General features: G+C 45.6%; 1 long non-coding RNA gene across 1 annotated transcript; it reads right to left on the minus strand.

Moving 5' to 3' along the window:
- Positions 1-7,043: 7,043 nt before the first annotated feature.
- On the minus strand, positions 7,044-9,988 carry LOC124503396 (uncharacterized). The gene is made up of 3 exons (XR_006960162.1): positions 9,800-9,988; positions 9,132-9,208; positions 7,044-7,129 (listed from the first exon to the last, which is right to left on the minus strand). It is a non-coding gene; the product is annotated as an uncharacterized LOC124503396 (long non-coding RNA).
- Positions 9,989-16,597: the final 6,609 nt, after the last annotated feature.

The raw sequence follows: 16,597 nt of genomic DNA on the forward strand, positions 1-16,597 counted from the left end.
TGAGCTGCTGCACAGAAAGGAGAAGCACCGGGCAGTACCTGTGCCACCAGCACCTCCCGGGATGAAGTTGCTCCTTCCTTCCGGTTTACCTGAGGAGAGGAAGAGGAAGAGCCACTGCCTGCCTTCTACACACCCAGGCAGGGCTCGCCAGGCCCAGCTTCCAAAAGGGTGACTCAGGCTAACAGGAACCAAACAGGTTCTTATCTCTCTGTAAAACCAGAGGCCTCACGTGAGGAACCGACCGGGATTAGTAAGGCTGGACCTTTGTGCGCACTCAACTTTTGTGCTCAACCCAATCATGCATGCATGCGTTTATTCACCTAGTCAATATGGGTTGACCTAATCCTGTGTTCCAGGTAATCTTCCAGGCACTGGGGGAAAGCCAGATAAGGTCCCTGATAGTCTAACAGAGGAGGGCAAGACAAGAAATTAGGAAACAAATGGACTACCTTCATATGAAACGAAGTGTGGTAGGGGAAATCAAATACATGATAGGTTTTTGAGGGACCTAGGGGTGGGTGCATGTTTTCTGCAAAGTGGTCAGAGAAGGCCAATCTGAGAAGCTGACTTGCGACCTGAGACCTGAGACCTGAGACCTGAGTAATGTCAAAGAAGTGGAAGAGTGTCCTGGGGGAGGGAAGAGTAAGCACAAAGGCCCTTGGGTGGGGACCTTCTTGGTCTATTTGGGGACCATGTGGAGGCTCATAAGGTTGGGGTGTGGCTTATGGAGCAGCAGGGCGTCCATCCTTTCTTCCAGCTACCCTCAGGCTCCCCACCCCAGCTCCTGGCATGACAACTGCCCACAAGGCCAGATACTCTCTCCCCACCTTCTCTAGAAGACTCTATGTTCTAAACCTTCTCCTCTTTGCCATTCCGAACTTGCTCTCTAGCTTTATGCCCTTGGGTCCTGCCATCAGGGAGCAGACAACTCAGGAATCTTTAAAACCATCTGGGTTGATGCATGGGGAGCAGTGGCAAGGGATCCCTTGGCAAGCTAGAGGTCTTGAATCTTGTCCTCTGGCCTACCACTAACCAGCTGTATGACTCTGGAAGTGTCCCTTAGATTAGGGGCAGGCTGGAGCAAGAAATGGCATGCAAACTGTAAAATGCTTTATAGGCTGTGTGCATTGAAATAGGGCTTTGCTCTAGACAGGGCCTTAGGGCACAGGGGAAGGGGAGAGTGAAGGGGCGGGCCAGCCTACTGGCCACCTTCAAGCCTGTCTTTTCTGTTGGAGAAGGAAAGGCCATGCTTACTTGCAGAAGGGCTCATCGTTCATAAACGTTTCAATAGGGGTCTGTTGGAGTTCTTCACTTTTCCTCTAACCCTGCCTCTGGGGCCTGGGCTCATTCCCAGGGCCCCTTCACTCAGCCCACAGGGCCTGAAGTCAGCAGAGAGATGCAGAGAGCCAGAGGCGGCCAGGGTGCCCGTTCCTGGGTACTTCTGACCACAGGGACTTCCCACAAGGCCTTCACTTCCTGTTCTATTCAGCCTTGGCTCATCAGCTAGAATGCCAAGGCTTCCGAGTTTGGGCTGGGAATTTCTGAAGCAGGTTTTGTAGAGAAATTCCTGTTTGCTAACGAATCAGGAACTAAATTTTGTAAACCTGGAAAGTTGGGCCCTTGGGGCAGCTTGGGAACCTGCCTGTGGATGCCATCTTGTCATCATGGTGTGCATGTCTGTTATTACACCAGAAGGACCACTCTGTGAGGCAGGTTCTGGCACTCAGAGTTTCAGATCCCAGTCTTACAAACTACATCTGTGTGATCTTAGAAACATGTGTAAAAGGAAGGTAAGACTGTTAGTCACCTTTCGGGGTGGCTGTGAGGACTGAGCAAACAAACATAAGGTGTTTAGAACACAGGAAGCATTATCTAAGTATGAGCTATAATTCTGGCAGAGCATGGGTCTGATGTCTCCATGGGGAGCTAAGAGCTTGGCCTAGTCTGCAGTCGGTAAGATGGTAAGCTAGGCTGCCAGTCTGGGTCGGGGATGGCATGTTGATCAGTGCACAAGGCTGGCATTTCCCATCCAGGCCTGACACGGGGCACTTCCAGGATGGAGGAACCATTTGTAGGCATCTCTAGCCCTCTAGAGCCTAGCCCACTCCAGAACTTTCCTCTCCAGGTTTATCACCTCTCCTCCAAAGCTGCAAAGATCTAAGGGATCAGTGGCCTGGCCTGGAGCACTCAGAGCACCTGAGAAGCCCAGAGTCAAAAACGTCCCAGAGATGGGGAAGTCTACAGTTGTGGGAAGGGCTGGCAATGGGGAACTTGGGAATTCCTGGTGGCTGGGGACCCTGGGTGGTGGAGGGGGGCTGCTTCGGAAGAACACTGAGGCACTCTGCCTCCAACAACAATGACTGACCACTCACTCCAGCACTGACCTCCCTTGGGCCAGGCCATTGCACAAAGAAGAAGGGGGTGGGGGACAGATAGAAGACAAGGGAAAAGCAAGAGGTAATGAGGAGAGCAGGCATCAGGAATGGAGGAATGAGATATTGAGGTTCAATGTTATTAGAATCCATGTCTCAGATTAAGACAGCTGCAGGTGAGGTCTCCTGGTAGGAGAGATGCCAAGGCCCCAAAGGGAAGTCATATGCTAGGCTCAATGGCAGGGTTCCTGTGCACTGTGGGAAGACTAAGAGCATTAGAGAATCCCTCCACTTCAGCCAGGGGAGACAGGCACCAAAGGGGCATCCTGCTTCCTGCTGGTTTCGGTCATGAGGCCAGAGCAATGGATCTGAGTTGTGACAAGAGATACCATTGAGCTGTTTCACACGGTCTTAGATCAATACTAGTCCTCACAGGTTCCAGGAGAGTCTATACAACCTGGCTCCAGGCTCAGCCTGCAGAACAATCCCCTTATTCCCTGAACTCTAGCTACACAGTCCTTTTGATTTCTCAAGTTCACCTCTTCCTCCCGCCTCAGGGCTTTGACATAGGCTCGTCCTCTGCATGGAACACCCTCCCCTGCCCCATTCCACTGACTAGTGGACCATCCTCACCCTTAAAACCTTCATTTGTGTGATCCTCTGTGCGACCTCTGCCTCCCCGGCAGGTCACGGCAAGGACTGTGTCTGTTCTGTTCACCATTATATCCCCAACTCACATGGTGCAGAACCTGCCACATGGAGAAATGAATAAAGGAATGGATGGGAAGCTACCACTCAGGTGCAGTGTCTCTCTCTCTCTCTCTCTCTCTCTCTCACACACACACACACACCCCACTCACACATCTGTATGAATGAATAAGTCTGCCACCATGACATTTCCAAGTGGTCACGCATTGAAACACACATGTTCACATCAACCAACGTCAAGATGTGCAGATTCTGCTTAACCCCACGATCCACTCTTCTGGGAACTTCCCCATTGCCACCACCACAGTTCACAGGGCCAGTCACGTATAAATGTCCCTGACTTTGTCCCCAGGCCATGGCTGATTGGACAGTAGCTGGGGGGATGGCTCCTCCAAACTAATGCACCACTGGGAAGGAGGAACTAGAATGCAGAGGCCAGGCCACATGTAATTGCTCTCAAACTGAGGACCTCAAAATCCATAAGTCATTGCCCACGTGTGTGGGGTACATTGCAGTTGACAAAGCTCCTAGACGTGAGTCCACGGTGCAGCAGGGCCTGTCTGAGGTTTTGTCTGCCAGGCTCCCTGCCTCATGTGGGTGAGCCACCCCAGCTTTTCTCAGCCCAGCCGTCTTACCACATCCTCAGCCACAGTGCATGGGACTCAGGACCTGAGTTAGAACAATCTAAATCCTCCTGGTATCGTTCACGCTAAATCTAAGAAAGAGAAGCCATTCTACTGGCTTTCACAGCAGCCAAATAGTAAAAGCTGTCAGCTAGTTCTAAGTGCGATTTGGTCCCTTGTGACAACAACCAACAATCACAACAAAATCTAATGTACATTCGCTCCATGAAGACTTAGCCCCCAACCACTGCCATGTGCTATGTCAGGTCCTGAGGGGTCAGAGGTAAGTGTGGTGGGCGTGTCCTTGTCTTCACAGGATACAGTCTTCATACCTCCAGAAAACTGCATCACAGGGTGATATGTGCATGGACAAGGGAAGCACAGGGTTTTGTGGGAGTGCAGAGCAGGGACACTGTAGTTGGGCTTGGGGGAGCAGCCAGGGGAGGAAGATGGGGCAGGTAGGGGAGGAAAAGGGAAGAGAAGCTCCAAAGTGAAAGAAAGCCTGGCTAGGGGGTTTAGGCAAAGCAGAGCTAAAGTGTAGTGTTCCAAGGGAAAAGCCGTGGGAGCATACACTCTATGCTTATCTGGGGGAAGAGAAGTTGGGGAGCTGATAGTGGTTATGGGGTCTTATCCGCACCCCCCCCCGCCCCCCGCCTAAAATAACTTGAGCTAAAGTAGATCTCTGTTGGTTGTTTCATGCAACAGGGTGGCTGGGTCCTGGGAAGCCCTGCCTCAAATGTTAGTCACCTGAGAAAGCTTCCTTTTCTGAGGCCAGGGGCTTTTATTAGGAAAGAAGTATTCTAACCACAGGGTCTTGCGGTGCGTCAGAATTCCTGGAGAGACTGAGCTACAAAGCCTCTCTGTGCTCGGTAACAGGAATATGCAATTGACCTGTGGTTTGTTACAAAGGGTTGCATCATTGGGGAAAGAAGGCTGTGCCCAGGAACAGAATAGCCAAGGGTCTGGAGTTGTCCAGACCTAGAGGCTTCCCCAGTTGGCTGGATCCCAGTGCTGGGGGCCAGGGTCATGGACTTAGACCTCAGGAGAGTCTCCCCATCCTAGTCTGTTGCAAGGACATGGAGTGCACACCTAACCTGGGCCAAACTCCCTGCTGCTCTGGGAAGAGGACTTTGTGTGGATGGCTTCATGCAAACCTACTCCCCTTTGTGGTTCATGCTTAAATGACCGAGGATGGTTTTAACGCGTGCACACAGAGACTGGCATGCAATGGAGACTAGCGTGCTGGGAACTTATTGGGGACTTAGCTCAGGAGCCACTCCTGTGTGGTGCGAAGAAAGGAAGACTGAACAGAAGGACCTGAACTGCAATGCAGTCACAGCATAGGCCTCAGCCCGTCCCTTAGAACATCTGGAGCTAGGGTGGACCTGAAAAGAGAGCCGGGTCTCTGCATCCCCACACTGACTGCTCACTGGATGCAGGCTTCCCTTGGAGGGCAGACATGACTTCTTCAGGGACAGGTCATCCTTATGGGGCAGGGGTAGGTCTGGGCAGTGCCCCCCAGCATCTACAGTGGCAATGATCAATGACAACTGTGATGCTACTATAGTGGCTATCTCACTGAATTTTCACAACAGTCTTCAGAAGGTATTAACTATTATCTTCACTTTACAGATGAGGAAACTGAGGCACAGAGTTGTTTCACTCAGAGCCTACTTCACCATAACATCTCCTTTGTGAGTAAATCATTGGATGTGTAATCGGGACACCTCAGTGCCGAACACCTTAACTTCTCACCTACCCACTGACTGTTTCCCAAAAACGTCTTTATTGATCTCTGGGATGCAATTTTCCCAGCTCTCGAATGGGAAATACACACTTGACCTACCTTTTACTGGGTGAGCTTTGTGAACTGCTAACCCCTATACGAATAGCAGACGGGATTCTTATTACACATGAAGAACAATAGGGGATCTAAGAAATGGCAGTATAAGACCACCCCTAAATCTCTGAGGATGGCCAGAAGCCTAAACCTTTTGGGTACTCCAGCTGGCAGAAGGGCAAATACAAATACCTCCATTTGGCAAATAGATAGATGGAGGTAAATGACAGGAAAGTCTGCAGACAGAACTGAGGCCAAAAATTAATTCCCAGAACCCATGTCCAACATGGCCTTAGTATGGATCTGATGACACAATGGAAACAAGAGCCAGCCCATCCAAGAGGAAATGGACTTCCTGAAAGGGGTCGGAGGGAAATGTGAAATGTGCTGGGCACCATGCCAGATGCTTTATATAGGTTATGTTTTCATGCCTTCAATAACCGGAGGCTTTTGACCACTGTCAATCAGAGGTTCAAAGGTGAGGGGTAACCTGTTAAGGACATAGGGCCCAGAAGGGGCAGGACCTTGGCTTTCTCCAGCACATCTCGCAGCGTCCTACCGGGCAAGGAGCTTGCTCCAATGCCACAGGAATACTGGCAGCATTATAGACTGGCCAGCATCTGAACCTGTTCCTGCCTAGAAGTGCAAACTGTAGAAAAGAGGGAAAGCCTTTGCCTCTTGCAGCAAGACCTGTTTCTTTAATTTGGGTGTTGGTCTGAGGCCTTCTCTGGGATCAATATGCTAGGGGCCTGGTGTGGTTGATTAAAGAAAAGTTTGAGGCAAGATTTGCAAGCCCCAGGCCCAGAAAAAAAACAAAACAAAACAAAAAAACCCTGGGGTGAGGACAAGGGGGAAGACAGAGGAGGCCTTCCTATAAGCCCCAGAGTGATGGTGGTTTCCTCAAAGAGATCCCCGGCAGGACCCGGGATCTGCGTGTGGGCATCACTGCTAGGCCAGGAGAGGGCTGTGGGTGCACGTGTGTATGCAGTGATTGACCTGGAGTCAGACATGCCACAGAGCCTGTTGATTCATGTGCACCAGAGAAGATTCCATCCAGATCTATCTAAACACATTTGACGGTGACTGTTGTCCTTCAGTAAAGACATATCCCCTCCTCATCCTGGGTGATGGGCGATGTGAAAAGTTTCTCCAGATGAGGTGTGGGCTCAATCAGGAGAGGGAAGAGCCCAGAAGACACTAAGGCATGGCCCAAGCATAACCTCTTGATGTATGGGGAGGGTTTCCCCATCCACGACATGGGGATGATGATTGCGCTTTGATAACACCAGCAAAGCTTTTGGTAGAGTGACGTGGACATAGCACCTCAGCAGATAGCTGTGGTTCGTCCAAAATTTCATGTGTGTTGAAGTTATTTGTTACTATAAATAATACTAATTTATTTAGTAGCAGCAGTACACGTTTAGAAGTGTCCTATATTTGTGGCGACTAAATACCTGGTCACTCTGCTGTGGCCAGCCCCTTCCTGTTGGTGTTCTCTCCATGAAATTCGGCTCCAATATTAATAGAGTGGCTGTCTTCTAGTTAGAGCTTGACTGTATTCTTTCATCCTTTCACCTGGAACTTTTCTGTTTAGTATTTAAGACATGTGTCTTGTAAATGTCAGCAAGCCCGATTTATTTTATTTTATTTTGTTAATATAATTTATTGTCAAGTTAGCTTAACATAGAGTGCATATACAGTGTGCTTTTGGTTTCGGGGGTAGATTCCCGTGATTCATCACTTACATACAACACCCAGTGCTCAAACCCAACAAGTGCCCTCCTCAATGCCCATCACCCATTTCCCCCTCTCCCCCGCCCCCTTATCAGCCCTCAGTTTGTTCTCTATATTTAAGTGTCTTATAGTTTGCCTCCCTCCCTCTCTGTTTGAAACTTTTTTCCCCTCCCCTCCCCTGTGTTCTTCTGTTTAGTTTCTCAAGTTCTACATAGGAGTGAAAACATATGATACCTGTCTTTCTCTGACCTGTCTTTCAACCAGGAAGCTTAGTTCACATTCATTTTTTGGTAGTCCTTAATATATCTGGACTTGCTTTACTACCTTAATTTTTCATTTCTGTTTTAGCTCTTTTTTAATGCTTCTCATTCCTCTTTTCTTGCCGTACTGGCCCGGGGGGGGGGGGCGGTATTTTTTTTTATTCCATTTCCCCGCCCTCCCATAATGGCTCAGAAATTACATACTTTGTTTCTGTTCTTTTTGTGGTTGCTATCGAAATTTTACCATGGCTCTTTTACTTTTCGGGGTCTAAAGGTAATAAATATCTATACATCCTTCCCCCCAAATACATGGATCTAGGAGCATTTTAAACCCAACCTCTATGTTACTGCTGAATGGCGTTTTAGTTCTATTATTTTGCTAATAGCACATTTAGATTTGTTTTTAACAGATAAGACAGGCTTTGTTTAGGTTTTCCTACACGTTTGCTGGTTTCTTGGCTCACCATTCTTACTGACATCCCAGATGTTGTGGGCCACCCAAACATGTCTACCTCCTACTCCCTGTGACCTGTGAATGTGTTATGTTACATGGCAAAGAGGGAATTGAAGTTACAGATGGAAAGCAAGTTGCTAATCAGCTGACCCTTAAAATAGGGAAATTATTCTGGATTATCTGGGTGGGCTCAGTATAACCACAAGAGTCCTTAACAGTGGGAGAGGGAGACAGAAGAGGAGTCAGAGTCATATGATGTGAGAAGGACCCAACCACCATTATTGGCTTTGAAGGCGGAGAAAGGGACCACCAGCCAAGGAATGCAGGAAGCTTCTAGAAGGTAGTAAAAGCAAGGAGACAGTTTGTGTCCTAGAACCCCCAGCAGCCCTATTGACTAACACCTTGATTTGAGCCCAATGAGACTCAGATCAGAATTCTAACCTCCAGGGGCACCTGGGTGGCTCAGTCAGTTAAGCATGCGACTTCAGCTTAGGTCATAGTCTCACAGTTCGTGAGCTGGAGCCCCGCATCAGGCTCTGTGCTGACAGCTCAGAGCCTCTCTCTCTGTCCCTCCCCCCATTCGTGCTCTGTCTCTCCCTCAAAAATAAATAAGGCATTAAAAAAATTTTTTTAAAAAGAATTCTAACCTCCAGAAATGGAAGATAATTTTGCATTGTTCTGAGCCACTACATTAGTGGCAATTTGTTATAGCATCTAATAAAAAAATAATATGCCTTCTTTCTGGAATAATCTTCCTTCTTTTTAACACACCCTTTATTCTTTTAATGAGGGCCTGTTGGTGGTAAACTCATTTATAATTTGTCTGGGAATTTCCTTATTGTGTCCTTTTTCTGGAGAAATAGTTTTAATATGTACATGATTCTGTATTAACAGTTCATTTTCTGTCAGCACTTTGAAGATAATTATGATTTCTAAAAACTCAGTTTAATTCTCCAAACTGCCAGGTCATTTGTTAGTTTTCTCTCTTGCTCACACTTTGATTCTTTTTTTTTGCTTTAAATATTTCAAACAAAGTTATTTAAAATTCTGAATCCAATTGACCTGAAGTATTTGGGGACCTCAATCTGTTATTTTTGTTTCAGACTCTGAGGTTCCCACATTACTGGGATCATGTCGTACCTGAAGTTGGAGGTCTGAGTCGTGAGGTCAAATTCCCTCTGGGACTTTGAAATCCACCCAGCAAGAGTCTTAAAACTCTGAAAATAAAGGGGGGGGGGTGGGAAGGAAAAGAAATAAAGACAACATCGAATTATTTATAACATTAACCTTCTAACACAAAACATAACAATGTAACCCTTTGTTAAGACAGGTAAAATTGAGCAATAATCAAATGAATATTTTAGTTAAAGCAGTGATTGTAGAACAAAGGATCTTAACCTGAGAGGTATCTGCAGATAGGCCTGAGTGGGTCGTGAACTCATGTAAATTTTATGTGATAGGTCAGGTTCATTTTTGGGGGGTAAGGACTCATATATTGAAAAGATGTACCATCTAAAAAAAGTTAAGAATCACTACTCTGGGGGAAGCCTGGGTGACTCAGGTGGTTAAGCGCCTGACTTCGGCTCAGGTCATGATCTCGCCATTAGTGGGGTCGAGCCCCGCATCCGGCTCTGCGCTGACAGCTCAGAGCTTGGAGACTGCTTCGGATTCTGTGTCTTCCTCTCTCTCTGCCCCTCCCCCACTCATGCTCTGTCTCTTTCTCTCTCTCTCAAAAATAAACACTAAAAACTTTTTTTAAAAAAGAATCACTACGCAGGAGGAACTTCAAAAATGAAAAATAAACTCACGTTTATTATTTTGTATCTTCATTATCCCTTTGCTGTTCTGTTTCTCAGTCCATCCCTTCATTTCTGTAGATTCCCAAAGAGACCTTAGCTTGTTTTTCCACGTGTGATTTTGGGTTTGATTTCCAATCCAAGTTGAGAAGAAAAACATCAAAATTCTAGTAGACCAATGAGCAAAGGAGGTTTTGCCAGAAGCTGAAATCAGATGGAAAACAGAAACGTAGAAAATGTGTCATTGCCATCATTAATGAAGAAGCCATAGTTAAGAGACTCATAAACATGGAGAACAAACTGAGGGTTGCTGGAGGGGTTGTGGGAGGGGGGATGGGCTAAATGGGGAAGGGGCACTAAGGAATCTACTCCTGAAATCATTGTTGCACTATTGCTAACTAATTTGGATGTAAATTTTTAAAAATAAAAAAATAAATAAAAAAAAATGAAGAAGCCATAGTTAAAATAAGGCATTTACACCTCATGAATTAGCAAAAAGTAGGAAAACCACACTTCCCAACGCTGATGAGGTTGCAGTGAAATTTGATGTCAGCAACTAGGGCTATTGTTTTAAACTTTTCAGAAGGTGATTGTGTAATGTGTAGCAAAAGCAGTAAAAATATTATCCATCTTTGATCCATTAATCCTATTTCAGGGAATTTGTCGACAGAAAATAATCTGAGGGGTAAAAATCACACAGTTATTGCAGCATAGATGAAAACAAAAACATTAGAAGAAAACTCAATGTGCAAAAAAGGTAAATGAACTAATAATACCATATTTATGGAAAATGATGCAGCTCTTTGAAATGTTTAATTCTGAAGACCAAGTGGCGAGCACAAAAAGTGCTTATTACACACAGGTGGTGTCATCTCACCCAACTGAGACTCTCAAAAGGGATGGAGATTTTTGAGTTCTCAGAGACTATGCAACTAGATGCCAATTTCCCTCTATTTTCAAGAAGTCTGAGCAGCTGGCCATGCCTTGTGATCAGATGACCATAGTGGATGAGTAACAAACTGAGAAACCTGTGATTACATGCTTAGAGTTTACACTCTGATCAAACAAACCTCACCAAAAAATGTTACCCTGAACAATGTAATGATTTACTGAACAGAATGATAAGACCCAAATATTGCCTACTTGGTTCTCATGAGGGACGATGAATAATCAACACAGCTTTAGGACTTAGCTGGAAGTGTTGAGGGTTTTCTTTTTACAAAATCTCACAGTCTTCATCTGTGCCAACAGTAGCCTCTGATGTCATAAACTCTTGACTCATCATCTTGGTTGCCAGCCTACTCATTCTTCCCAAACATGGCCACCATCTTCACATCTTTGTCTGTTTCTTGCTCTACCCACAATGCCCTTCTTCTGGCCAGAAACTCATTCACCCCTGAGCTTTAAGGCTGCCTCCTCTGAGAAGCCTCCCCCCCCATGCATTTCCCTATCATCAAGGGCTTCTTCCCAGGCCTTCCACGCCCTTCTTTTTATTTCCACATTACCGCACTGTGTTACCATAAATTGCGATTACATCTGTTTCCCCACTGTGACTGGGAGTTTAATTCATAGCAAAGTGGATCAAGTATGGGATTTGGAGTTGAATAAACCTGGTTTTAAGTTTTAGCCACACCTTTTACTAGCTCTGTGACCTTGGACAAGTTACTGAGTCTCTGAACTTTTGTTCCTTTATCAGAACAATAAGGGTCAAAGAAAACCTGCTTCATGAGGCTATTGACACATGCTAAGTGCCCAATAATTATTATCTGTATGCAGGCTTATGAATCCCTGGAGTAGAATAAGACCAAAGTCTTTTGGCTCCTAGCCCAGTACCATACCATAATGGCTGGAAAAGGTATATGAATCCCAGAAGGCCACAGCTCCTTGAGCCAACAAGAATCCAACTGTAGGTCCAGAAATTAGCAGTTGCTTCTCCTGTCCCCTTGGAGCCCTCAGACATTGGGGAAATCCCTTCATGTACCTCCTTCCACCCCCACAGTGAGAAGGTCCAAGAATAGATCACTGTAGGGTCAGGAGGAATCAGATCTCCTGGCCACTGCCCAACCTCTGGCCCCTTCCCTCTGCTGGGCCAACAGACAGTGAATCACTGCTGACATCATCTATGACACCCACTGGTCTTGGAGTTGGTGACTCCATGATGTGAAGAAACTTTCCTTCTGAGAAGCATCTCCTCCAGGTTACCAAAGATTTGTCTCCTCTCCTACAACCATTGCTCTAAACCTTGTTTACCTCTAACTTCTCAAAGTGACCCCTTAACCCTGGCATTACCTATTGGTGACCTCATGTTCTGTATTACTGAGAAGAATCAGGATGTGGGTCAGGAATTCCCTTAACTTCCTTCTTCAGAATTATAGTGGAACCATAATGATAAAAATCACCTGTGACTGGACCCAGATGTGAGTCTGGTCTATGTTATTAGCTTAGTAATATTTAGCACATCTCCTAATCCTTGGCCACTTACGTGGGCCACTTACAAAAAGAAGTTAAAAGAAAAAAACCATACCTTCAAGATGTCATAAGGATTAAATAAAATAACTTGGTGAAAGGACCAGAAACCTCATAGGTACCCAACAAAAATTGGCTATTATCCATTTCTCTTCCTTTTAAAATATTGTTGTTCCTTCCTTTCTGTCCCCGAAGTTCCAGCTGTTGGATGGACATCTCCCTAGTAACATGTACCTTACATATAACATCCATAATGCCCCAAGCAGAATCCACTGACTTCTCACTCCACCCTTCCAACTACTCTGTTTCTGTGGATAACGCAACCTTCTTGAATTAGTTTCCTATTGCTGCTGTAACAAATTACCATAAACTTAATGATTTAAAACACAAATTTATTGTTTTACAGTTCTGTAAGTTAGATGTCTGACACAGGTGCTACCGGGAGAAAATCAAGGTGGCAGCATGGCTGTGTTCCTTCTGGATGCCCTTTGGGAGAGTCCTTTTCCTTGCCTTTTCCTGCTTCTAGAGGCTGCCCACATTCCTTGGCTTGTAGCTTCATCTCCTTGACTTCTCTTTCTGTTGCCACATCTCTGATTCATATTCCTGCTTTCCTATTCTAAGTATCATTGAGATTACATTGAGCCTGCCAGGATGATCCGGGATCACTTCTCTTACCATTTTGAGATCTTTAATTCCATCTAGAAAATCTCTTTTTCCATGTAAGGTAACATGTGACAGGTTCTGAGCATCCTATGTCCATTGACATGGACATCTTTGGGGGCCACAAATCTGCCTAACACAAGTCCTTTCAGAACCCCTGGCCTAAAGCATCGAGAACATCTGTGACTCCTCTCCATCCCCATCCCCACCTCCCTTCATAGGAAATCACCTAGTATAGTGATAGCAAAGAAGTTTGGGATCACGTGCCCCCTCCGACCCCCTGGCACAAGCTGCCTAGACTATGGTGCTGTGGACTGCGAGGCTGTATCTTGGATCCCTCAAGAAAGAGTGATCCGATCAACTAGCCATGTCTGTGGTGGTCATGGAAGGGCAGTACATAGCATGTGCTCGTGGGAGATGCATCTCCCATATCTGACCTCTGCTACCCAGGCCCACAGGCCCCCCCCCCATTCCCAATTAGAACTGTTTGCCCAAAGTATTACAATAGCCCCTTAAGAACAGAAATTTTTCCTCTGCCTGTGGTCTCTCTCAGCATCAGTCTGCCTCCTATACGTGGCCAGATATTTCAGAAGAGTGGTTTCTACATATTGGTCCTTAGATCAGCACCAGTGTAAAAACGGGCCAAATAAAATGAGAAACAAGAGAGCCCTTGATATTTAAGTGTATTGGGGTGTTGACAACTTTCCTGTTTTTGAGGACTGTCCTTTCCTCTGAGATCATATCTTTTGGGGGGGGGCACAGAATAAAAATGGCTTTTCCTTTTTGAAATTTGTTATTTGTTATTTTTTTTTATTTTTTTTTAACGTTTATTTATTTTTGAGACAGAGAGAGACAGAGCATGAACGAGGGAGGGTCAGAGAGAGAGGGAGACACAGAATCTGAAACAGGCACCAGGCTCTGAGCAGTCAGCACAGAGCCCGACGCGGGGCTCGAACTCACAGACCGCGAGATCGTGACCTGAGCCGAAGTCGGACGCCCAACAGACTGAGCCACCCAGGCGCCCCTATTTGATATTTTTTAAGTATAATTTTATTTATTTTGAGAGTGAGAGCAAGAGTATGAGCAGGGTAGGGGCAGAGAGAGTGGAGAGAGAATCCCAGGTAGGCCCCACACTGACAGAGCAGTGCCAGATGCAGGGCTTGATCTCACAGACTGTGAGATCACAACCTGAGCCCAAACCAACTGGGCCACCCAGGTGCCCCTGTAATTTGTTGTTTTTATTAAGGCCCTTGTCAAAGTTAAAAGTTAATTCCGGAAAACTCCTGAATTAAAAAACATACATTGTCAAAAGACAAATTATTGGCATCAGTTATTCAAAAGTCTGCAAATAGCTCTTAAACCATAGTTCTGATCACAGAGCATATCAGGCCTCCTCCCCCCAACCCGATCTAAAAAAGCCTCCCTTGCTTGTGGAAGGAAACCATCTCACTCTTTGTGTCTATCCAGGTCATAACAAGTTCCCCATAGTATGTCCCCACCTGCTCCTTCACCCTCCGTGCATTCCCTCACACTGTCACATGGATCCTTCACTATTTCTAGAATTATCCCCCTCGCCCTTCTCACTTACTTGGCTCGTTTCACTCCCTCAAACTGCCATATCCATCTTCCTACACATATGCACCTGCTGAAACCCTGGTGAGCCCTCAGAGCCCATATAGAATGCTGCTTCCTCCATGAAGCTTTCGGGACCTCTCAACTGCTTGCTGTCTCTAACTCTGCACAGGTTGTTTGGATCTTCCCCATGGCATCTATGTCTTGGCTTGTTTGAGCTCCTCAGGCACGCTCTCCAAAGAAGGAGGAGGAAACGGGGAGTGTTCACAAACAAGACTGTCAGTCAGTAGGCTCTGAATTGGAATCTCCTTTGCACCGCTTATTAACTGAGGCAGGCGACTTAGTTCTCTGAGCCTCAGTTGCTCTGATTTGATGATGGAGTATGAGGTTCCCCTAGGTATGGGCTCAGCACGGCGCTTCAAGGCTTACCAGTAGGCCGCCTTCATCAGTTTAATAATGACCAAGACTCAGTCCTTCTGTGTCTCCCAGTGTCCAGCACTTGGCCCAAAATACTCTGGTCCTGGCACCACACCTTGTTGTTCCCTGCTTCTCCAGGGAGACACTCAACTAGCGCCTGTTGTGTGAACGTGAATGTGTCTAACCGCAAAAATAATCTCCAGTTTGCCAGCATTTAAGAAAGAACAGAAAGCTACTGCAGAATTCCCCTTCCCCTGTACGCAGCCTTTCTCTCTATCCTTTCTTTCTTTCTTTCTTTTCTTTTTTTAATTTACATCCAAGTTAGTTAGCATATAGTGCAATAATGACTTCAGGAGTAGAATCCAGTGATTCATCCCCTATGTATACCACCCAAGGCTCATCCCAACAAATGTCCTCCTTAATGCCCCTTACCCATTTAGCCCATCCCTTCACCCACCATCCCTCCAGCAATACTCAGTGTGTTCTCTATATTTAAGCCTCTTATGTTTTGCCCTCCTCCCAGTTTTTATATTATTTTTGTTTCCCTTCCCTTATGTTCATCTGTTTTGTATCTTAAATTCCACATATGAGTGAAGTCATGGGCCTTTCTCTGACTTAACTTCACTTAGCATAATACACTCTGGTTCCATCCACGTTGTTGCAAATGGCAAGATTTCATTCTTCTTGATTGTCAAGTACTACTCCATTGTATATGTATACCACATCTTCTTTACCCATTCATCTGTTGATGGATATTTGGGCTCTTTCCATAATTTGGCCATTGTCGATAACACTGCTTTAAACACGGGGGTGCATGTGGCCCTTTGAAACAGTACACCTGTATCCTTTGGACAAATACCTAGTAGTGCAATTGCTGGGTTGTAGGGTAGTTCTATTTTTAATTTTTTGAGGACCCTCCATGCTGTTTTCCAGAGTGGCTTCACCAGTTTGTATGCCCACCAGCAATGCAAAAGGGTTCTTCTTTCTCTGCATCTTCGCCAGTATCTGTCATTGCCTAAGTTGTTAATTTTAGCCATTCTGACAGGTGTGAGGTGGTATCTCATTGTGGTTTTGATTTGTATTTCTCTGATGATGAGTGATGTTGAGCATCTTTTCATGTGTCTGTTAGTCATCTGAATGTCTTTTTTAGAAAAGTGTCTATTCACAGTCTCTTTAGCAAATGGTGCTGGGAGAACTGGACAGCAACATGTAGAAGAATGAAACTAGACCATTTTCTTACACTGTACACAAATATAAACTCAAAATGGATGAAAGACCAAAATGTGAGACAGGAAACCATCAAAACCCTAGAGGAGAAAGCAGGAAACCTCTCTGACCTCAGCCACAGCAATTTCTTACTTGACACATCTCCAAAGTCAAGGAAATTAAAAGCAAAACTGAACTATTGGAACCTCATCAAGATAAAAAGCTTCTGCACTGCAAAGGAAACCATCAACAAAACTAAAAGGCAACTGACAGAATGGGAAAAGATATTTGCAAATGACATATCGGATAAAAGGCTAGTATCCAAAATCTATAAAGAACTCACCAAACTCCACACCTGAAAAACAAATAATCCAGGGATGAAATGGGCAGAAGACATAAATAGACACTTTTCCAAAGAAGACATCCGGATGGGCAACAGACACATGAAATGATGCTCAACGTCACTCATCATCAGGGAAGTACAAGTCA

The sequence above is a fragment of the Lynx rufus genome, unplaced genomic scaffold (genome assembly GCF_022079265.1).
Source record: "Lynx rufus isolate CCGP_SWC_20201006 ecotype Redwood Valley unplaced genomic scaffold, mLynRuf1.p SCAF_8, whole genome shotgun sequence".
In the NCBI taxonomy this organism is placed as follows: Eukaryota; Metazoa; Chordata; class Mammalia; order Carnivora; family Felidae; genus Lynx; species Lynx rufus.